Source organism: Gordionus sp. m RMFG-2023, chromosome 1, assembly GCF_954871325.1.
Source record: "Gordionus sp. m RMFG-2023 chromosome 1, tfGorSpeb1-WG-v2, whole genome shotgun sequence".
NCBI classification, from domain to species: Eukaryota; Metazoa; Nematomorpha; class Gordioida; order Chordodea; family Parachordodidae; genus Gordionus; species Gordionus sp. m RMFG-2023.
Genome location: NC_088775.1, coordinates 44161670 through 44187132, shown reverse-complemented (window position 1 = coordinate 44187132; position 25463 = coordinate 44161670). Strand labels below are relative to the sequence as shown.

General features: G+C 27.5%; 2 long non-coding RNA genes across 2 annotated transcripts; both read left to right on the top strand.

Annotated features, from left to right (window-relative positions):
• The first annotated feature begins 300 nt into the window (after positions 1-300).
• Positions 301-9038, top strand: LOC135922039 (uncharacterized). The gene is made up of 4 exons (XR_010570706.1): positions 301-409; positions 541-639; positions 8702-8773; positions 8816-9038. It is a non-coding gene; the product is annotated as an uncharacterized LOC135922039 (long non-coding RNA).
• A 1840-nt stretch (positions 9039-10878) lies between these two features.
• Positions 10879-11236, top strand: LOC135931080 (uncharacterized). Its single transcript, XR_010572933.1, has 3 exons — positions 10879-10947; positions 10992-11046; positions 11102-11236. It is a non-coding gene; the product is annotated as an uncharacterized LOC135931080 (long non-coding RNA).
• Positions 11237-25463: the final 14227 nt, after the last annotated feature.

The following is a 25463-nucleotide window of genomic DNA, read 5'->3' as shown; positions in this document are numbered from 1 at the left end:
ATAGAACTATTTTTGTTTTTTCTTAAAATTATATATATCTATTATAATAATCTTCAAACAACGTCAATCAAATTTAGCCAATAGTGTTCTTTTAAAAAATATTCGTCCAATAAAAATCATCATAGCTTATTGGGTCCAATGATAATCATCATAGCAATTTTAAGTCAATAGTAATTCTAGCATGTGATTTACATATTTATATATTATATTTAATGGCGATAATTTTATATATATTATATTTAATGGCGATGATTTTATATATTCAACATAAGATGCCTTGGTAATTTATGTTACAGATGATTTTCATATTTCACATTGGATCTCAAAATGATAATCAATTAATGATGTTGTCATTCATAAATTTTGCCAATTTTTCTTCCTACCGCAAAAATTGACAAGTTAGCTGCAGGTTAAATATTCATTTTTCAAAAGTATAATTTTTAACAAATTTTATTTAGATAAATAAAAAAAAATTTCAAACTAAGAAATATAACCACAATTTTTGTTATTTTTTTATCATTCTTTCTCATTTTTCATCAGAAATTGTGATTTATGAATCCAATGAGAAGATGCTTTAAACTTACTCAAAACTCTGGAGAACATTTTACAAGAAGTGCTTTGTGCATTCCATTGCATTATGTACTATTATATATCTTTCTTACAATCTTTAAAATTCTGCGCATATTAAAAAGGCAATTTTTATTCATTATTTTATCATGAATTTCTTTAAAATAAATATCTGCTTTTATATGATAGGGAATTAGAATTTTCTACTTAATTTGATGATAGATGAATCAGAAAATTCCCTCTTGTGGATAAATCAGAAATAGGCCTATATGACATATAAATCAAAAAATGAGGGTTATCACTAAAATTTTCATTTATTCTGTAAAAAATGTTAATGAAGTATATATATTTATTACATTCCATGTAAACAAATATTGGACATGAATATACTGTTTTTATTAATTTTATAATTTCTGTATTTATTTTTATTTATGAACTCAATAAAATATTATTATATAGCTAGGTGAGGGTTTTGTAATTAATTTTTTTTTTAATATAAGGTTTATACAAAATATATGTTACTGAACACCAAAATAAATACTATTTACAATATTGGGGAGTGGTTAAATTAAAAATACTATACTTTATGAATTATCACTTCTATAATATCAGAATTCAGCAATATATAAAAAAAGGTATGGCAACCTTAGTAAAAAATTGAAATTGGGCCAAGCAAAACTTGAATGGCAATAACTCAATTGGGCCTAAAAAATTTGTCTTTTGCAGACCACTGATGGCAAATGCATGGGAAAATAAAAGTGGCAGACGCATATCATTTATAAATGCTTTGGCAGAAATAAAATTCATTACAATCTGCTGTTCTGATGTCATCCTGTCTGCAATTGGCAGATTTTGGTGCACCTGCCTGCTCATTTATTTAAAAATTTTGTTTAACCTGCCTGTCCAATGTTTAAAAATTATTATATTGGTTGATTTGGCTCTTTATTTATTATTTTATTTTTACTTAAATAAATTATGAAATAAAAAAATAATATTTAGTAATAAATAGAAGTCAGTTGCTCATTTTGCCTGAAATATATTTCAAATTCACCTGCCCATTGTTTCAAAAATATTTTTTAACCCTCCCACTCATCAACCCATTATCTTTGAGTCTATCCATAGAATATGCGGGTTTAAGTTAGGCAAAACCTTCATCTAGCAAAAATAAACTTTTAGGTTTTAAATTGCAAATAAATGTATAAAAATTCATTTAGGAATATTTTTTTATTGAGCATATAAATACAATTTTTACAGATTTTATGAAATCAACATAATGAAAATTTATGTTCCAGTTATATATTTATATTGAAGGTAATAAATATATCAGAGATGTAGGTACCATTTGCACAGCCTATCCTGATTTTTTTTTAAAATTTTTGGCATGCAGTCTGGATTTTGTTAAAATATATTATATTTATTTTCAATTTTTATAGATAATAGTGGCTATCAGCCAGACCTGGGTACCTTTTTAAAAAATTTTAGGCCCGGTCCGGGTGTTTATTTTTTACCTGGAATTTTACACCTAATTGTTTCTTAAATATAGCTGGGGAGATTGATATCTTTATCCCCCAAAAGTATATTGTTTCAAAATGCTAAATTTATAAATTTTAACATGGATGAATTAAAAGATAAATTTTGGGTTATTTATTTTCATATACCATTAAAACTAAATTTTGTTTTTGCCTCTTTAATTGACACTCTAAACAATTGGAAGTACAACATCAATTATATAATATTATGGATGGAAATATTTAATTATATAGGTGTCGGCGTACCTCTCGGAGCCTGATGATGGTTTTTTTTACTCTACTAGAAAAATTGGCACTTTAAAAAAATATTAATATTTGTTATGCACTGATCTATAACAAATAAGTATGATCGCATAGGAAGTCGTGTGCCATTATCTTGAACTAGGAAAATAAGTATTTTGAAAAAGTATAGGTTCTCTTCATTTAAAAATATTTGTCCTCTTTAAATTTTGTTGAAAATTATATAAGTAGTTAATATGTATTTGTCAAACTAAAATTATGTATTATCTTGCGATAAGCAGGAGGTAGTTTGCAATATCTATGATTTATCTTATTTGTTTAATTAATTAAATCTCACTAACATTGACTGACTTACCAGGAGAAGAGGTTGAGAAAAATCATCATATAAAAGTCTGAACTAGTTTTAATAAATAAAACCTCGCCCATTTTTTCAAAAAAAATCCAGACAGGGCTTGAAAATGATAAAATTAAATTCGGGAATGATGAATATGTTAATTCTCCTGTCACTATTGAACCATCTGCCCATTTCTTTCAAATTGAGAAAAATGACCCCGTTCCTTTTTAACTTTAATTATTTCTAATCTATGAAGCAATTTAAGTTTGTTTACTTGTTTTACCAAAACTAGGTGTTTCCGGTAAAATAAAAGCTTTAGGAAACCAGGTCTTCAAGGGAAGGAACCTAGGAGGGGCGCAAAGATATTTCCCACCTCCAAATTCGTCCCCTCTATAAAATTTTAGCCCCCATAAATAGCCCCCAAAAAAAATTTTGGGCCCTAAATTATAAAAAAAGAATTCGTTTTTGAATTTTGATTCGCCATAACAAATAAATCTAAATGAAAAGACGAAATTCTTGGAAAAAATTTAGTTATTAAAATTTTATCTAGCCAAATTAATTGGATAAACATGAAAATACTTATAAAAATATTAGTTATTAAATATCTATTCATTCATCAACCATTAAATTAAAAAACAACAAACAATTTCCACCTTTATTATTTTTCGGCAGAAGGATTCTAGTGTTGGTAAATTCGTTTATAGGATCATTAAATGGCTTGGCCAAGATTTTAGAACTTAATAGATTTTTTTTAACTCTATTTTATAAATTGATTTAAAAGTAAAAAGAAAAACAATTACATAAGTGATTCTCTATAACAAATTTCAAAATTTGTTTATAATTCTTTTACTACTTTCCAAAAAATATAAGTCAATGGTAAATATAAAAAGTTGAGATATTTTTTTCTATAAAAAATACAAAATTTAATAATTTGGTTATATTTGGGAAGTACAAATTATTTTATTCAAAATAATAAATTTATAAGTTAGTTTTAAATTCTTTTTTTAATAGAATAAATGTTTAAAAAAAATAAAACAAAGAATTCTCTCTATGAAAATTAAAATTTTCAAAAATGTTAGTTTTAAAATAAATGTTAGAAAGAAAGGTAAAAAGAGGGTAATTATATATAACGTTAGTCATCATATGGCAATTATGCTAAATAACAACCAAATTTTACTAATATGCAAAAGACACTGATATATATTAACGGAATCATGCGGTCGCCTCCGATACCCCCTTTGGCTCAGAAAAAATATATAGTCTGGATTCGAAACCAGAACTATAAGATTGCTCTGTTGTCAGTCACACAACTATACATTTATTTAAATAATTTTCTACTTCTATATATTCTTCTAAAATTAAATTGACTACACTTTAATATTGAACCCCTGTTTTGATTTCCCTTGTGGCCAAAACAAATGTTTTAATTCAAAATCCTTAATGATAATATGTCCTGTAATGGTTAAAAAACTTTGATTTTTATAGTCATCCATCCAAAAATCAGTGGTTATGGACAAGTAATTATTATTGATCATGCTTTTAATCTTAATTTCATCAAATATTTTTGGAGCTATAGTATTCTTGAGAGTTTTCCGGCTCACAAGTATATCTTTTATATTTTGTTGCCCATATGTAACACTAACATTTATTAACTCTTGACCTAGCTTGTAAAATCCTTCACTTTCTGTTGTTTAATAGAAGATCTTTACCAATAAAATATAAACTATCTGTAAAATGTTTAAGCAAAATTTAACAAAAAGTCTCGCGATAAAACACCTAAACATAAAAAGAAAATAGAACTAACGGTATGATACCGGATGTTGTTTATAAAATGCGGAAGATTTTTTGTTAAAAATTATTCTTTTTTTAAAAAAGAACTAAATTAAATTAGATATATTATAATTATAAAATTGTAAATTTATAAAAAAATTATTTTAAAAATAAAAATTTCCGTGATTCACGGGAAATTTATGTTCACGCCCGGGAAAAATTTTAGGAAGGCCCTTCACGCCCAATCACGCCTAATAAATCACGATGGGTCACGCGTAATTTCATAGCATGCGCCCACCTCTAGTGGCTAGTATAATTTATTAGTAACAAGTTTGGCCAACCTAAAAATTAAAAAATGGCTGTTTTAATTCTTCACTCAAATATGAGAACCACTTAAAGTAACTGAGTTATAAACAAAATGAACACCATGACATCACGCTTTAAGCGTGATGTGAGCCAAGCTTTTGGAAACAATAATTTTGAAACTTATACTTAACCATTAAGTAGGGTTTTATTAATATTTTATTGCTTTTTTCTGTTTGGCAGTTGGTTTAAAGAGGAAAAGAATTATTGATAAAAAATAGAAAATTGTCAAAATTAGCATCGTATCAGAACGAAAAATGTAGAAGTTCTAACTAACTGGTTTGCGTTAATATTTAATGCCTCATTAATTCTAATCCGCTAATCAATAAAAAATTAAGCGAATTATGAACAAAAAACTAACTATTGTATCACCTCTTAAGCTTATAGCTAATCAAACATCTTGGAAGTATTTTCTCTGAAATTTATCAATTATTAATGCGTATTTTATACTACTTTAGTGCTTCAATCTGTTTGGTAGATAGTTTAAAGAAAAACATTTTGAGCAAAATTTAAAAAAATCGCCAAGATTGGTATCATGCTAGAAGGGAAATTATAGAACAATGACAATATATAATGCATGATTAGTACCAACCTATCAGTTTATCGATCAGTTTTTATCAGCCAATAAATTAAATCTAGTTATAAGCGAAATAAAAGTTACGTCACGTCTTAAGCCATTTACAGACAGAACGTTTTTTCAAAGCGGTTTTTGGGCAATGTTACCAGCAATTCTTATTTTTTATTCCAAACAAATAATACTAACTTGTTCAATTAATTTTTAAATATTATGTAATATAATATTTAAAAATAACAATACTGGAGCCACATTTCAAGAGACCATTTAATCGTTATTAAAATCAGAGACCTGAATTTGTATGGCCCGGCCCAGATTTAAAAAATTTTCGGCCCGGCTCGGGTTTAAAAATTTTAGGCCCGGTCCGAATATTTAAAAAAAAATTTTGAGGGCCCGGCCTGGATTTTAAAAAAATATTTTTTTAGGCTCGGCTCGGAATTTTTAAAATTATATTCGACCTGGTATATACAAAAAATTCATTATTTCGTATTTTATCATATTTTTCGGCGAGTATTATTATTTAATAAGCAAGTATATTAGCTAATGTTGTTAAACGGCTCGTTTTGAGCCGATTTTTAAAAAAGGCTAACTCAATATTTACGCCAGAAAAATATTGACTAAGCCTCGAAATTTCGATACTATATGTCTAGACCTTTGCTCCTTCTATGAGCAAAATTTTCAGGCTTGCATAATATTTTTCTGGATAAAACAGTTAGCCGTTTTTAAAAATTTTTGTTCTATACAGATATTTAGTATATTACTAATTGATACTATAAAAAATTTGTGTAAATAATATTTTGAGAATATACTATATAATATGTATTAAAAAAATAAAAATGATATTATAATTAAAAAATAAAAAATATATTATATATTATATAATAATGTATTTAATCCTTTGCGTATTTATTCCATGGCAGGAAAACTATAATTTTATTATGTAATAGATACTATGCGTGTTATCTAGTGTTAACTTTCACCAAACATTATATTAATCATAACTATATATAATCATTTTAACCATATCTAATTGACGAATATAATAATTCATGTTGTATAAATTTTTTTAAAAAATACAGCCCGGCCCGGGTATTTTTAAAAAAAATTTCAGGCCCGGCCCGGGTATATTTTAAAATACGGCCCGGCCCTAGTACCCGGGCTTAGGGCCGGGCCTGCAGATCTCTGATTAAAATCAAACAGTTTGTTTTCTATTTACGATTAAAAAAATAGGGGTTTGGATTGTTTTTTTTAAATATATTATATTATACGGTTTTTTTGGAAATCTGGTAACATTACCCAAGACCACTTCGAAAAAACGTTCTGTCTGATGGCGGCTGAATCTTAAATATCGAATTTTAAATTGTGATTGAATAGATTAAGGTATCTTTTTCCCCGATTTAAGATATTTTAAATCTTATGATTATGATCTTCATATTATTTTTTTCTCTTCAGTTTGTTTAATAAATATAGAAATAATTTAAATCTCATTAAATTTTAAATCGAGTTATTTTCAATAATTTGATACAAATCTGATTATAAGACCAGTTCTATGCATGAAGTTTGCTAAACTTTTGACTAACTCTAACGCTTAGGCTAATATGTAATGCTTAAAGAATATATTTTAGTTTTTAATCTTCAGTCCGCTTGTTAAACAATATATATAAAAAGTTATTAAAAAATACGAAAATTACTAAAATTTATATCAAGATTCAAGATAGAACGAAGATTCTAGAATCACAAAAGCAATTAAAAAGATTAAATAAATATAATTAGTTAGTTTGCTATTATTATTATCATAAAAAATCCTATCATCTTTTAAAATATAAGACTCGATGTAGTTGCAGAAATACTTATTTAATAGAGGCATAAAGGTAGTCAAATTGTGCCCTATCCGTTACTTAACATTTTGTTGAAATAGGAATAAATTATCGACAATTTAAAAAAGGAATATGACAAACTAGACAAGTTTTTTCCAAAATAATTTAATATTTATTTTAGAAATATAAAAATTGTCAAATATTGTAGATCAAAATGATTATTTATAAATTAAAAACATAAAATTAGTAGTTAGTCAAATATTGTAGATCAAAATTATTATTTATAAATTACATAAAATTAGTAGTTTTTTAAAAAAAAATTTGAGCCTTTATTACGAAAAGGTGAAATTGGATTTACAAGCTAAATAGCATTTTTCAATAATCAACCCAGCATAATACTTTGAGTTTATATAAATAGAAAGTATAAAGGTAACCAATTTTTTTAAAACTATTAATTAAATATGACATGCAGATATTTTATGCTATTCTAATTACATAATTATCAATCAAAAGGGTCATATCCTACCCAGACCTCTGATATGTATTATTATGATATTTTGTTTTCTATTATAATATTAAATTTTAGTAGATCAACTTGCCCTTAAATATAGACCCCTCAATACTCCATTCAGTCTATAGAAAATATTGTACATATTCTCCAATACTAATATAACAAATTACTATATTTAACAAAAAAGATATATCTTACAAATTTTATTCCTTTAAAAAATTAGGCTGATTGGTTATTATTTTTTTATTACATATTAACAAATTCACAATTTATTATACTAATTTATCTTTATTTTATTTAAAATTAATGGGTATAAATTTGTAACTATATATAGCTTTCCTGAATATCAATAAAATCTTTAAAAAAAGACATGCTATAATTTATGTTTTCCATATATTATATATTACATTAGTTATTTTCTTAATCCATCTAATAATATTACATTAGTTATTTTCTTAATCCATCTAATAATATTATCTTAGTTTTATTTCAAATATTATCTTAAATAAAATTAAGGTATATCATGCATTCAATAAAGTTAAGAAAAATTATTACTTTAAAAGTTTTTTGTAATAATAAATCTACTAGGCAGGCCTTCCTACTTTGACTAGTTGCATTGTTTAAAAATAAAGTTAAAATAAATTATTACTTCAAATTCTATTATTTGAAATTTAGATATAAACTTAATTAAGAAAAATGATTACTATTTTTTTTAAACAAAAATAATCCATTAATTTAACCTGTTTCAGATGGCTATGCCTAATCACTTTAAAAAGCATAAAGACTAATAGCTTTACTGCTTACTTTACATGCACAAATAAACCATGCCTTGGCTGCTGGATTGTTAAGAACAATTTATTTACTATGTCCAAATAATGCACTAATACATTAATTATTGAAAAATTTTATATTAATATATTAAAAAAATTATACATTTATTCCCCAATTTTATGTAAATATAATATGATTAATACTTTTACTATATCAATTATAAAGCTATTCAAAATGATATTCCTATTCTCACCCAAGAAGCTATTGTCAGTAAAAACAATTATGCATCAATTCCATGTATATATAATATTATTAATACATTTACTATATCAATTAAAGCTATTCAAGATGATATTCTTATTCTCACCCAAGAAGAGGGTTGCCATGTCTCCCCCCATCAGTGGGAGTCTCCCACAATTTTTTAGTTTACCCACATACATCTCACTCCCACAAAACTCCCACAATTAGAAATCTCCCACAAAAAGCTCCCACAATTTTTTAATTTATCCCACAATTTTTTTTTTAGCATTTTAATGTTTTTAATATATAAATAATATTTTGAGAGAGAGTATTTGATTATTTTTATATTTTTAAAATAAATTTTAAATATTTATTCGAAAAATATGTCTAGTTCTTTTATTTTATTTTTCCGCTCTAAAATATATTTTTTAAAAATTCTCCAATTCTCCACTCGACATTTTCAAAATTTTTGTGTTAGAAAGAATAGAAGTTAGAACAGTATGTATAATTATTATAAATATATTTTAAATTACTTAATATATTTTATATCGTTTAGAATTGCAGTGCTCCACTAGACATTTTCAAAATTTTTGTGTTAGAAGAATAGAACTTTTAGAAGTTGATATTATATCCCATATACCAAACAGATTTAAGTAATAAAATGTTCTATTTTGCTAAAAAAAAATTTCGAGGATGAAATGTCAGAAGCATATTTGGGATTAGTTTCACATGTAGGAATCTACTTCATGTAGTTAATATTCAGTTGCAATCAGAAGATTCTTTATTGATAAAGATTCACAAAATCATGCTTCAGCTCTGTTCATCTCTACAGTTAAAAATAGATAATAAATTTTATGGCGCTACTGCTAAAAATATCATATTAAAATGTTCAAATATTACTATAATTAACGTATTTTTAAATGAAGCAAATATTTTTATTAAGACAATTTTGGAATATTTACAATCAAGATTTGATTTTAATAACTCTATTTACAAGTGTATAAATATTATGACCTTGGAACAGAAACCATCATTTGATGGTTTTTGTAATTTAATAAATATATTAAAATTACCGATAGACATTGAAGCCTTGTTTGAAGAGATTGTAAATTTTTCCATTTTTTTTCATTCTCCAGAATACTTAAAGTTAGATGGTCTAAAAGCAGAGGAGAAATGGGTGGAATTTTTTAGTAATAACGATAAATCCCCATGCTTGGAAAAAATATGCGAGTATGTTTTCTCCTTACCTCATTCTAATGCCTCATTGGAGCTAGCCTGATGAGGACTGCCCGGAGAAAGGAGAGAAATCGAATTGCTTTAACAACATTAGAGGCCGAGTTAATGGTTAAACAAAATTATAAAATGTCATGCCAGGAATTTTATAAATATCTTAATAACGACGGTAAACGTTTAGTTACATTATTTAAATCTCAAATAAAATATAATTAACTATAACTATTTGACTTTCTATATTTTATAAAATCTTATTTATACATTTGCATAAAATCAAATAAATTTATTTTTTACATTGTAAAATTAATATTTTGAATATTTTGGCAAATCATAAAAATAAAGAAGCATTACAATTTCCTCAAACATGACATCATATTAAATCTTATTAATAATTATCCAATAATAGTAATAATATTCTTACTTTGGTATTTCTGCAGCATAATTTAGTGAACCTTTATTAAATTATATTCTACAGCATATAGTAGATTTCCTATATGTAAAATTCCTAAATATACTTCTGCCATTTATTTTTGAAAATTTTTTTCAAAATATTAGGACAGCTTTTATAATCTATTTATTTTTTAAAGGTTTGTAAAATTTTAAAATTTTACGATGGCGCGTATTTGGAGGAATCTGTCAACCAACATTATGCTGACTCAATTCTGTAAATACACTCTGGTTTTTGCCAAATTCACTGAGGAATTATCAGATCAAAAAGCTGTCATGCAATTCATTGGCCAAATCTTCCATAATTGTATATGGTTAGCTATGTCTTTGGATATTTCATATCTGGAGAAAATTTTTTTAATAGTTTTATTGAAATGACATTAATTTTGTTGAAATAGGGGAGGATCAAGAGAAATGTTTTGATATCTCCTTATTAGATGCATCTGTTAGAATTGCATATGTTTGTACATCTTTCAAATCGTCAAGAATTGACCTTCTGGATTTATATCCTAAAACATTGATGATAGCCTTGCTCATTTGTGTTCTACAAAGTATACTTTTCATTTATATTAGTCGTTAAATATTATGGGGAAAGATTCTACCAACATTATGATGTTAAGTAGCTCTCTGAATGTTGTACTGCATGATAGGTATTTACCATTTCCGCAACTGTAGTTGCATCTGTATTATTTCTTATTTTTGAAGAATATTTTTGTTTTGCAATAGATGTTGATAGACTGCCCTCTACTGATTTATGCTTTGAAGATTTTTGATGCCTCAAAATATCATATTCCCTTCCCCCATTGTATTAACTAAATACTGTAGAACAACTTCCCCGCACTGATTATAATTATTTTTTACATTGTAAATTTAAAATGTTTTGTTTTTTTATAAAATTTTATTTATACATTAGCATAAAATATATTTTTTTACATTGTAAAATTACAATTTTTTTATAAAATTTTATCTTGTTTACATTCTTTTGTATTTAAAAAAGATCGTTGGTTATTATTTTTAAACAAAATTAATATATTATAATAAATCAATATGTTATTTTAATAATAAAGATAGTATTTAAGAAATTTTGTGTCGTACTATAATTACCTATTTTGAAAAATAGTTGCGTATTTTATTTTGGAAAATAGTTACCTATTTTATATTGAAAAAGAGTTGGATATTTTATTTTGAAAAATAGTTGGCTATTTTATTTTGAAAAATAGTTGGCTATTTTATTTCGAAAAATAGTTGGCTATTTTATTTCGAAAAATAGTTGGCTATTTTATTTTGAAAAATAGTTGGCTATTTTATTTCGAAAAATAGTTGGCTATTTTATTTTGAAAAATAGTTGGCTATTTTATTTTGAAAAATAATTGGCTATTTTATTTTGAAAAATAATTACCTAATTTATTTTGAAAAATAATTACCTATTTTATTTTGGAAAATAGATTCGATTTTATATTAATAAAAAATAATAAGCGGATAACTAAGTCAATTCTAAATCCCTGCCGCAGGCCGGGCCTTCGGCCCGCAAAATTTTTTTTTTTAGCAATTTTCATATTTCTCCCACAATTTTTATATTAATCCCACAAAATACCGAATTTCTCCCACAATTTGAAAATTTTGACCTGGCAACCCTGCCCAAGAAGCTGTTGTCAGTGAAAATAATTATTCCCTAATTCGATGTAAATATAATATGATTAATACATTTACTATATCAATTATAAAGCTATTCAAGATAATATTCCTATTCTCACCCAAGAAGCTGTTGTAAGTGAAAACAATTATGCATCAATCCTTGTAAAATTCAATATAAATAGTATTCATTATATCATTTTAATTGCGATGATATACAAAATAAATTTTTATTTACGTGATATATAGCGCTTTTGCCCTCTAGCGTTGAAGATTCAGCAGAGCTACGCTAGGTTTTCCTCATTTCCATCTAATTGGAACAATTTAATTTGGGTATAAAAGTAAAAATATGAGGAGTCCTCCACACGTTTGTGGGCAAGCCGCACGTACTTGTATGCACAACATTTCGAAAAATGTTGCTTAAAGCTCTATAGGCTTTAATTTAAAAGGAGTGGGACAAAGAAAAAGCCTATACCCGAGAACTACAGTATAATTTAATTACTTAAAAGGTGGGTGATGGCTGATTTTAAGCTTAATTTCTTTAGTGTAAGTTATAATTACTATCAATATTGAGATATAATGTTCATAGAATCTGTAAATAAATATGATAAATAAAATAATATTTATCGTTCTATCACTTCAAATTTTCCATATTTTTAAATAGTTCAATCACCATTCAATTTTCAAGATTTATTTTTTTTTAAAAAAGCATTTTATAAATTTATAAAATCAAAATATAAAAAAGCCCTTTTATATTCTAATAAGTATTTATATATTAATGATAAATTAATATATTATAAATGCCATATAAATCATTGTAAAGGGAGGGGAATTTTAAATACATATTTTATAATGACACAAAAGCATATTGATCATAATGATTAAGAAATATATAATACACTCATAATCAATATGCTTAAAGCAGAACTTATGCCTAATTTTATTATAGTATTTAATTTATCCACAATTTATGAGAATTTTTATTTATTTATTAATGTTTTATATTTCATTTATGCTCATATTTTATACAAATTATTTTTTTCCATGTATTTAACGTTATTCGTATATTTTATACTAAATGATACCCTTATAAATAATGTATTATAAGATTATATATTTTTTTGTGAAATAAATATGATTTAATAAAATAAAAATATATCCTTTAATGTTTATAAATGTGTCTCATAGTAATAAGTGTTAAAAAATTAATTCAGGGATTTCCTATTAAGATAGGTAACTTATATATACTAATAGAATCTTAAAAAAATTAAAAGATTTGAGGAAATCTGATAATTATATAAATAAGTTTAATCCAACGATAAAAAATTTATTCATGGATTTCTAAGTAAGATAAGTAATTAACATATACCTATTAATCATAAAGCAATATATTATATAAACCAATATATATTATATATCTAAATATATTATAAATAATTGTAATTAAATTTTATATATGATGCAAATAAATCATTAAATTATATTCAATATATAAGTAAATTAATATAACCATGTTAATAATATTAACTATTATATTAAATTTAAATATATTGATTACAACAATCATATATTTAATTATTTTATATATCAATTAATTTAATATTAAATACATATAATATTAAAATTATATTATTTACTTTATTAAATTTATATATATTATTTACATTATATTATAAATGATGCAAACAATTATATATTTAAATTTCTAATAATTCGCTATATCAATTTTAAGAGAAGAGAAGAGAAGAAGGTTCGGTTTTACAGCTGTATGAATTGAGAATACAATAAGAACAACTAATTTAACTATGCAAACCTGAAGATGAGATGCAATAAAAATCTCATTATTATATATTTAGTATACACACTCTAGTTCCACTCACCATCAGCATTTCTCCTTCTTCATCATAATTCCCACAATACAATAATACTATCACTAATGATATAGATCAATTTCCCCTTTATGAAATCTTTTTTTTGCAATCAAAGCTTTTATATCATGATCACATATAATAAACTGATATGAAGATAGAAAATAAAAATTATAGAAATATTCCAGATAGAAAAATTTAAATTTATCAGTAAATGGATTATATATTTAATGGCATTTGTCAGCAAAAATTTCATCATATCCTACTTTTATGAATTTTGAACTTTAATTTGCAGAACAATATATAAATTTTGCCATAAACATATCCGTGAATTTTAACCTTAAAGGTTTTCCCTCCTTGAGGCATAATAAACCACTCTATTGCATCTTGGTGTTCAAGTATACACTTTCTCCCTCTTCATCTCAATTCCCACAACACAATAATGCCATTACTAATGATATAGATAAATTACCCCATTGTAAAACCATCTTTGCAATCAAAACTTACATATCATGATCACATATAATAAACTGATTTAAAGATGGACAATGAAAATTATAAAATCATTCCAGAAAGAAAATTTTAAATTTATTAGTAAATAGATTATATAATTTATGACAACTGTCAACAAAAATCTTTCCACACTCTACTTATATGAATTTTAATTTACAGTACAATACATAGATTTATCCATAAACACATCTGTGATTTTTAACAATAATGATATTCACCTTAACCTTAAATATGAAAAAAATTCCTAATCCATGAGCCTACCAGACCTCAGCACAGCACCTACCAAATGCAACTGCCTATTATGCAATATACTTATTAAAGTAACCAAATTGGGGCTATTGCCATCTCATAGTAACCATAAAATAAAGTGTCTTCAATCTGGGCTACCCATCTTATCACCAGCAATTCCTAGAACCCTTAATCCCTTCTCTGCCCTTGCCCTCACAACTAAACAACCCATAGTCACCATTCCCACATCATTGACTGATGTGCTCACTTACCCAATAATCCCTACCTTCACTGTCACAAATGCTTCGACTTTTGACCCAGCCGACTCAAATGTAGAAATATTTCTAACAACACCAAAACCATTTGTAATTTCACGAATACCTAAAGGAGCAAGGCTTCAAGTTGCGAGACACCTGTCAAAAAACTTGACTTCCTTGTTAAATAATTATTCTTCTGTAAGACACTGGCTAGACACCCTGTCATTTGCCTTTACTACCTTACAAGTTCCTGATCCTACCAGCAAAAAATCCCTGACCCAACAAATTAAGGATGCTACTATCTACCCCTTACCCATCAATCACATTACCACATCTTTTACGAGTGACGACACAGATAAAAATAGAAATCACAAAAATGACCTGCTCACCAAGACCAGGCTAATATCTTAAAAATTGGATAACCTGAATAAATCCGCCATACGTCTGGCAACCTCCGACAATAAACTGGCTCCCTATGATTTAATAACTTATCAGGCCCTTCTCCTAAAACACCAATCACACGATTTTAAAAATGAAATACCGACTTACCCTGAAACTCCTCTAATTGCGGCCACTTATACCGCAAACGACGTGAAAGGCTATTCTCTCCTTCAAACGCGATTCCTCACCTGGGTTCGATGGGTTTCGCCCAATATTCTTACAAGACCTAACCACACCTTACATAACACAACAATGTGACGTTTTAGAAAAAATTACCCAATTAATCAACCGTATGCTTACTGGAGGCATACCACCCGCCATTATTCCACTACTATACGGAGCTAAACTCATCGTTCTCCATAAACCCAATAAAGATATTCGCCCAATCGCTATTGGAACCACTTGGCGCCGATTAACTGCCAAATTGTAATTAGCAGATTATTGTTCACAATATCCAATCACCTTTGCCCGAATCAATTAGGAGTCAACGTAAAAGGTGGATGTGAGGTATCCCTTCACATGACCCGAATGTACCTACAAACGGATCCCACCAACGATATCCTAGTCAAAATAGACTTCTCGAACGCCTTTGACTCTCTAAGGCGTGGAGCTTTTCTAAATCCTATTCTCACCCTCTACCCAGAATACTCCCAATTTATCTTCGATTGTTATGCTAATCTCTTACATCTTCAATTCGGAGATAGATTGATTCCTTCTAACGAAGGTATACAACAAGGTGACCCTCTAGGTTCCTTTTTGTTCTGTCTGGGCATTAATAATCTAATATAATGACCAATGCAACCTAAATCTCCATAACTGGTATATCGACGATGGCATACTAGGCGGCCCACCGACTGAAGTCACGAAGGCAATCCAAATAATAAAATCCAGCGAGAAAAGTTTGGGACTTCGAGTTAACCAAGACAAAAACGAATATTGTTCTCTTGGAATCATTGACCTTAACCACGATAATGTTCAATCATACACCATTGAACGTTTTATTTAACACATCTCGGATCTCCAGTAGGTAAAGACGAGTCCTTTATCAAGTTCTTTGCCGATATCCTACGAGAGATATCCCTTAAGCGAGATACACAATCTCGCCTCCCAGCTCACCAAGCTTTCTTCTTATTAAAGAACTACCTTTTAATTCCAAGAATTTTATATACACTCCGTGTGTCTCGGATCTTTCAATATGACGTCAACCTCGCTTCACATGAACTGAAGATTAAACGCCTAACAAGATATACTCAATCTTAAATTTGGGGAGTTATCATGGCTACAGGCTACCTTACCAACCAAATCAGGCGGTTTTGGTATAAGGTCACCTTCCCTACTTTCTGTTAGTGCGTTCATATCCTCTCGCTTGTCCTGCGAGCCCATCATTCAAACGCTAACAAAACATCCTGACCCCTTACTCCAACAGGCAATTGATCTATGAAAGTCCCTCTCGTTAGTCGATCCTCCATCGTCGGCATTACAGAACCTCTAGTTGGCAACTCCGTTGCATTCCTTAAATCGAGGAGCCAACCAGAGGACCATTCTCTACTCTTCTCTATTTCCGAAGGTAGTGGATACGAATTTCTTGAAGCCTTCCCATCCCGAAACCTTGACCAGCTCCTAAGCAATGATGAGTTACGTCACGCCATCGGTCTTAGACTGAATTGCGATATGGTAATACCTTATAACTGTATCCTCTGTCAAACGTCGGTCAACTCCAAAGGCCGTCACTCTCTACACTGCAAGCGCTGTAAAGGCAGATTCATTAGGCATTCAAAATGTGATACCATTGCCAGGGCCTTAAAATCCGCCGGCATCCCATCAACCCTCGAACCTACTAGCCTTTACAATTCAAATGGTACACTGCAAGCGCTGTAAAGGCAGATTCATTAGGCATTCAAAATGTGATACCATTGCCAGGGCCTTAAAATCCGCCGGCATCCCATCAACCCTCGAACCTACTAGCCTTTACAATTCAAATGGTAAGCGGCCCGATGGTTCGACTTTGATCCCTTGGAAGAGGGGGGGGGGATTCCTAACTTGGGATTTCTCATGCATCGATCTTCTTGCCCCTTCCAATATAAATAGAGATGCCATACTAGATGCCGAGGCGAATAAATTAGCTAAATATTCGCCATCTCTTCCCGCCATTTATACATTCCTACCATTATTCGCCACTACCTTAACGTCGTTCGGCTCTCATGCCCTAGACTTCTTTAAAGAGCTAGGAAAACGGATCTCTGCTAGGACCGAGGATCCCAACGAAGGATTCTACCTACGCCAACGATTAGCCATAAACATAGTAAAATACAATTATCTCAGCTTTATTTTTTTAATATCCGAAACGCCGTAATTGAACATCCTATGCATGGTATAGACTTTGGCCATTTTGTTGCATATTATTATATGTTAGCGCTAAATTTATATTAATGTATAATTAATCTATGTTATTTTATTTTATTAAATTATTTTACTAATAATGTAATAATATCTTATTATTATAATGATTATATATTTTTCAATGTATTATGAGAATAAGAACTTGTTTCATATTTTTTATTAAATAAATAAAATCAATTATATAAATTATAAAATCTGTCGCATTTGTATTGACCGATTGAAGTTTATTAGCGGCCATGTTTTAATTTAATATTAATATTTTAAGTTCTCTCGCTTCAGCCTTTAGGGGCCATATTGGTCGCCATTTTAGCTTATTTGTCTTTTTGATATTTTTTAATATTCGATATAGTGGACCCAAATCGTCTTTAAAGAGAATCTTTTATAGAGAATGCAAATATAGAGAAAACAATTATAGAGAATGCCGTTCGTTTATAAAGAATATCGTTTATAGAGAATTTATTTTATAGAGAAACTTTTAAAAAGAAAACAATTATAGAGAATGTTGTTTATAGAGAATCTAGAGAATGATTTTATAGAGAATTTATTTTATAGAGAAACTTTAGAGAAAACGATTATAGAGAATGTCGTTTATAGAGAATCTCATATATAGAGAATGATTTTATAGATAATTTATTTTATATAGAAACTTTTATAGAGAATTGTTTTATAGAGAATGTAGTTTATAGAGAATGTTTTATAGAGAATGTTTTATAGAGAATGTTTTATAGAAAATGTTTTATAGAGAATGTTTTATATAGAGAATAATTTTTATAGAGAATTAATTTACAGAGAATTAATTTACAGTGAATTATTTTATAGAGAAACTTTTAAAGAGAAAATAATTATAGAGAATGTCGTTTATAGAGAATCTCATATATAGAGAATGATTTTATAGAGAATTTATTTTATAAAGCAACTTTTATAGAGAATTGTTTTATAGAGAATGTAGTTTATAGAGAATGTTTTATAGAGAATGTTTTATAGAGAATATTTTATATAGAGAATAATTTTTATAGAGAATTAATTTAAAAAGAATTATTTTATAGAGAATATTTTAGAGAGAATTATTTTATAGAGAAGAATTTTATTGAGAACAATTTTATATTGAAGAATGCATTATTTTAATTTGCATGGCCCGGCCCCTATTTTTTTAAAATATATTATATATTTTTAATTTGCCTAGATAATAATGGTGATTTAAAATATTTGGTTTTAAAATATATGGCCCGGCCCGGGTTTTTTAAAAAAAACTTTTTTTGACCCGGCCAGTGTATTTAAAAAGGTAAAATTTAGGCTCGGCCCTGGTATATTTAAAAAAATTAAAATACGGCCCGGTTCGTGTATCCGGGCCGGGTTTAATGTCGGGCCTGTAGGTCTCTGATTTATAGTGCGTGTTTCTAATTTCCCTGATAAATCTGATTTTACCAAATCTATTCCGAAGAGAATCTACCCTGGGAATTTCATATGATTTCGCATAAATTTTTTTGTATTTAATAATTTATAATGAAAATCTATATAATTTAATAAAAATTAAGGTACGGCGATAGTTTGATGGGTATTATGTTTTATTTTTTGCGTTTTAAATCATAAATTGAGCGCATTTTTATTAAATTTTAAATCTGATTTTGCCGAAAATGCATTCCAATATGTGTATACCCACCCTATAAATTTCAGAAGATTTTATATTGAACTTCTGAAGAAATTTTAATTTACATTAATCTGAAATTAATGAGTAGTGTTAGTAGCCTAAAAATCGGCTAAACCTAATTTGGCTTAACCGAAAAATCGCCTAAACTAATTAGACAAAATGTAGGGACTGGGAGCTAGGCTAATCGCCCGTCAGCGTTCAACACTAAGCCTTTTATTAAAATTATTTTATATAATTATTTTTTATATTTATTATGTAACGATATATGACGGGCGATTAACCGAGCTCCTTAGCCGATGCCTAATTTTTGACTAATTAGTTTTCGCCTATTTTTATGCTAAGCCTGGTTATGCTTAGCCGATTTTTTAACCTAAAAACTTGGCTAACCGTTTTGGAATTGCCTAAAATTAACCGATCTCGCAACATTAAGGGTGGGTATTCTACACTTATTGGAGTGTATTTCTGGCAAAATCAGATTTTTAAATTTAATAAAACGCACTCAATTAATGATTTTATATGCAAATAATAACAAAAAATAAAACAATAACCATCAAATTATCGCCTTACCAAAATTAAGTTTAGTTAAGAGATCACTAGAGTACTGTCTAATATTCGCAGGGTAGGCAGGGAAGACCAGGGGTGGTTGGATCAATTTCTGTCAAAATCATCATAGGTCCGAAAATAATTGTATCTGAATTTACAAAATACAAAATGATAGTTCAAACCCTTACCTAAAAATTATACATCGACAAATTTAAAATAATACACTTTTTTCTCTAAATTAATTTTAGTAAAATGAAAATTTCTTATTACAAGCCGTAAACTCCTTAAGTGTAGAGAAAGATGAATCAAAAAGTTTAAAATGTTTTTTATATGTTTTTTGTACTTGTTAAACATTCCGAAGTCGTCAAAATTTTATTAATTTATGGTTCTATAGACCAAATTTTATCAGACTTTGATAAGAAATTTTTTATTTACATATAGGGATTATATTTATTGATACCAATTTGTTTAAATATGGTTGGTTTAAACACAGACAAACTTGTATTTCATCATATGATTATAAGAAGCTTTGTATCATGATATACACTGATTTCCATCGCATTGAAATGTCTTTCTTTAGAAAATATCGAAGCTTGATATTTGCAGCAGATTGTTTACAATATTTTACTAACTCTTTTACACTTAGAAGATATTTCAAATACCTAATAATCAAAAGATTTTGCATCATATATTATAATACTACCCCCTTCTTCTCCCATTCCCCTCATTTCCTATACCACATCAAAATTAGAACAACGAAATTCCAAATACAAACTACCCCTTTTAATTTTAATGCAATCTTGAGTTATAACCCCTTCCTCTGTGGTAAAAGGTCCTTTTTAACATTGTTTGAATGGTTAAGCGTCCTTTTATTATTGGTAATCGGTCTATAGATCTGGTTATAAGCAAGTATAATTATCATTAATATTTAAATTGCTTCGTATCATTATGGCTAATTATTTGTTCAAACTTTTCTGTTGGGAAGGGGGAGGGGTGTTTCTTAATAAAAAAAAATTCATGATTAAAGCAATATTTTTATTTTCCAGCATAACATAAGGATTTTCATTATCTATGCTTCCTGAGACAGATATCTTACTTTTATATTATATATTTTAGGGCCTTGCTATCTACTGTAAAAAGTGGAATCATAAATGATAAGTTCGCTTCAGCTTGTTTAATTAATTTTAATATCCGTCGATGCTTGCTTTTAAAACTTTTATTTTAAATCTTTCTAAACCTCTTTTAGTCTTGAAGAATACACATTTAAAAAAATATGAAGGCATAGAAAATGTAAAAAAGAGATATTTTCCACCTTTCGATTTTTTAAGATTGTATCTACTCCTTGAAGTACAACTCACAAAGTAAATATTTTATTCCATTAAATTTTCTCATCTTCAGCGATGATAGTAACGCACAATCATTATTATCGCCACTCTAATAAAATTTATGACATTCGTCAGATTAATAAAATATAGCAACTGAACTGAAATGGATAATTTGTTTTAAAAATAGCTAAGTTATTTTTAATAATATATGAGGCATGTTCAATTCATTCAATTTTAGCTCTACTTATATTTATTATATTTCTATATTCATTTTTATACAATTTTGTCTTTGATCACATAATTAGAAAAAAGACTAGTCAGGAAGCAAGAACTTAGCAAGAATCAATTAAGGAAATCAATATTCTATTGTTTTTCCCAATTTCTGAGTCACGATAGTGGCAATTTCATCATCAGAGATTACACGAATTAAGTTCTGAGATGGATAGCAATTCAATTCGACAATCTACCTATGATGCTGAATATTGTTTCATGTCTTGTTGTGATAAGCTTTGACCTTGTCTTTTTGATTAAGCAATAAGAGAACTTTATACAAATTTATTATAAAAAAATGCTTATCAAATCCATACTAAATCCCTCACTAATTAAAGCATGCTTTGTCAAAGAATAATATAAATAATTTCTGAGGTCTAATTATCTGTTTGGCTCAATGTTTTAAAAAAAACTTTTCTTAGTGCCTTGCAAATTTTATTTATTTCGGCCAAAGCTCCATGAAAATCTTTATTTTTTTTAGGCCTAGCCATAATTTTAAATTTTAGGCCTGAGCCTGTCCTGTCCCAAATTTAATTAAAAAATATATCTAAACACAGATTTAAACAATCAATTAATATAAAAATTTAATTCCTTTACCCTAATCTTTAGAGAAATCTATTTTATTGCTTAGAATCTTTTTTATATTTTTTGAATCAAAAAATATAAAAGCCTTAACCGTATTTAAAAAAATATAATTTTAGACCCAAGCCCGACCTTTACTTAATTTCCAGGTTCAACTAAGTCTGTCTAAAGGCCGATAAATATAAAATTGTTATTTTCATCAAACTCCATTCCCGATATCGCAACTGATGTAATTCATTTAAGATAATGCATTCGTGACAATGAATTCGCGATTATGCATTCGCGATAATACATTTGCGATAATGCATTCGCTATAATATTTTCGCTGTATTATACTCGCTATAATGCATTCGCGGTAATGCGTTCGCTATAATACATTCGCGGTAATGCATTCGCTATAATATCTTATATAGAAACCTTCAATTGACGGTTTTGGTTTTTTAGTTAGGACAAAATTATGGTGCTTCTATTAAATCAAAAATATTGGTTTCTCTATAAAGACGTGGAACCCTAAATAGAGGTCAGCACTTTTCGACACTAAAATTTATATTAAAGCCATTGCATACATCTAAATGTGTATCATTAGAGATTAATGAATTCTTAGTTATCTATATTAAAAAGATTTATGAATAAAATTTGTATAATAAAATAGAAAGAAAATTATATTTAGAAAAGTGTTCCGAAACGTAGAACGAACGGGAATGTGACATATATTTTACCCAAACAACTGGTTAAAACTTTTTCTTAATTAAAATTAGAATCAAGATTCAATTCCGTCATATTATATTTATAAGGGTAGAGTTAAGAACCGTTCTATAGGCTAATTTAGGTAGCCGACATATAAATGCAATATATAAAAATTTAAAAAATGGTTAGTTCAGTTTAGATTCTCTTTAATAACGGTTAATACATATTTAACAAATCGTTTCAGGTTTGGTTTAGCTGAGTTAATAATCAAGCTTAAAAAGATTTTACAAAAAAACCATTGTTGAAATACAACAAATAAACTGAATTGTATTGTTAATGTTAATTTTGATATATTTTTCAAATCCCGCATAAATTTTTTGAACTCTATAATTTCCCATATATAATATTTCTCTATAAAATCAAGATCTAATAATTCTCTACAAAATTATTCTCTACAATGTAATTCTCTACAATATAATTCTCTACAAAATAATTCTCTATAAAAGTAATTCTCTTTAAAACCATTCTCTATAAACGGCATTCTCTATAAAATCATTCTCTATAAAATCATTCTCTATAAATTAATTCTCTATAAAAATTATTCTCTATATAAAACATTCTCTATAAAAATTATTCTCTATATAAAACATTCTCTATAAAAATTATTCTCTATATAAAACATTCTCTATAAAACATTCTCTATAAAACATTTTCTATAAAACATTCTCTATAAACTATATTCTCTATAAAACAATTATCTATAAATCTCTATAATTGTTTTCTCTATAAATGTTTCTCTATAAAATAATTCTCTATAATGGTTTCTCTAAAGACGTGGAACCCGAAAATGGCAATAACCATTTTTTTATTTACGTGATTTATAGTAGATATCTACAATTTTTTTAAAAAAATTTGGCTCGGGTCGGGTCTTGGGAATTTTTTTAAATATATCTAAATTCATCAATTTTATGTTGAATTTTTTAATGTAAAATACATATATTTTATTTTATTTATAGAAACTAGACACCATATCACATATATCTTTTATTTTGAGATTTTTTAAAAATTAATTTCTATATTAAAATCAATTCAGGCATGTCAGGTAAATTTTTTTAAAACAATTTCGGGTTCGGGCCGGCAAAACTTTTTAAAAAATATTTTGGATTTGAGCCGGGAAGGCAAAACATTTTAAAAAAAATTTCAGGCCGGGCTGGGCTTGAAAACTAGGCCCGATGCAGATCGCTAATTTATAATGCATAGCTCTCTACCGTTGAAGGTTCAACAGAGCTAGACTAGTATTCCTCATCTCCATCTAACTGAATTAAATTAAGTTAGATGAAAAATTAAAAATAAGGACTCCTACACGTTTGTGGGCAAGCCGCATGTACTTGTACTCATAACAGTCTGAGAACTGTATTTAAACCTCCATAGGCTGAAAAGAATAGTTGGCCAAAACAAAAGACTATACCAGAGAACTTCAGCAAAATTCAATTACTTTAAGGGTGGGAGGTGGCTGATTTTAAGTTTAAATTCCTTAGTGTACGTCTTAAATGATTACAATCGATATTGAGAGATTTAATGATAATATCGATTGAATTTCTATTTATCCTAAAAAAACAAAATTTAATATATATTATTTAACTTCTGGTAGTTCGATTAATATTGCTGAAAAAATTTGATATTAACTTTTAATCTTGATATTCTATTATTTGCATTTGTAGCATCCACTTGCACAGGAAAATCGAAGCTGTTTTAAAATAATTTTTTCTAAAATTATACAGCTTTTATATGAGTGGAGGAGGCTAGGAGCATTTTGCCTACAAATTTTTTAAATGGAATAGGCTAAGGGTAAGGTAAATTTTTTGATTATCAATTAAATATCGAAATATAGTATTAAACCTTATTATAGGTATATATAAGAGATCTGCAAAAGTAGGCCCGGCCCAGCCTGAACGAGCTTGGGGCTGGGTTCGGGCCTATTTTTTTAAAAAGAAATCTTGTTCGGGTTGGGCCAGGCCAAATATTTTTTTAAGAAATTCGGTCCGGATCGGGTCGGGCTTTGGAAATTTTTTTTTAATATATCTAAATTTATCAATTTTATGTTGAATTTTTAATGTAAAATAAAAATATTTGATTTATTTATATAAACTACAGTGAAAGGGGGGATATTTTTTACCAGATGTTAAAACAAAATAAAATGATACTATTATATTTTTATTTTAATCATACTTAAACATTAATCTATGTTAAAAAAATTTTAAACAACTTTTTTTAAAAAAAAAACTTTTTAAAAAAAACATATTTTTTCATATATCATTTACATAATTTAATATTTTTGTATATTTAATTTAATATTATTTTCAATCTTATAATGTTTAATATAGACTACATTCTTTATAACTTTAATACATCTCCTTTACTCTCAAGTACTTCTGTAAATTATTCTTTGCCAATCTTAGATGGGAATGATATGGAAAATTATCAATCACATTCTAATATTTCTGCAAATAATAATTCTTTAGCAACTATTAATGAAAATATAAATGATTCTCAAATATCATCCATTCCTAAACCCAAAAGAACATACAATTGTTGAAACAAAGATAAAATTGAAATGGTAATGAAAATATTAGCAATGCCAGAGGAAGAACAGATGAAGGTTAAGGACATTGC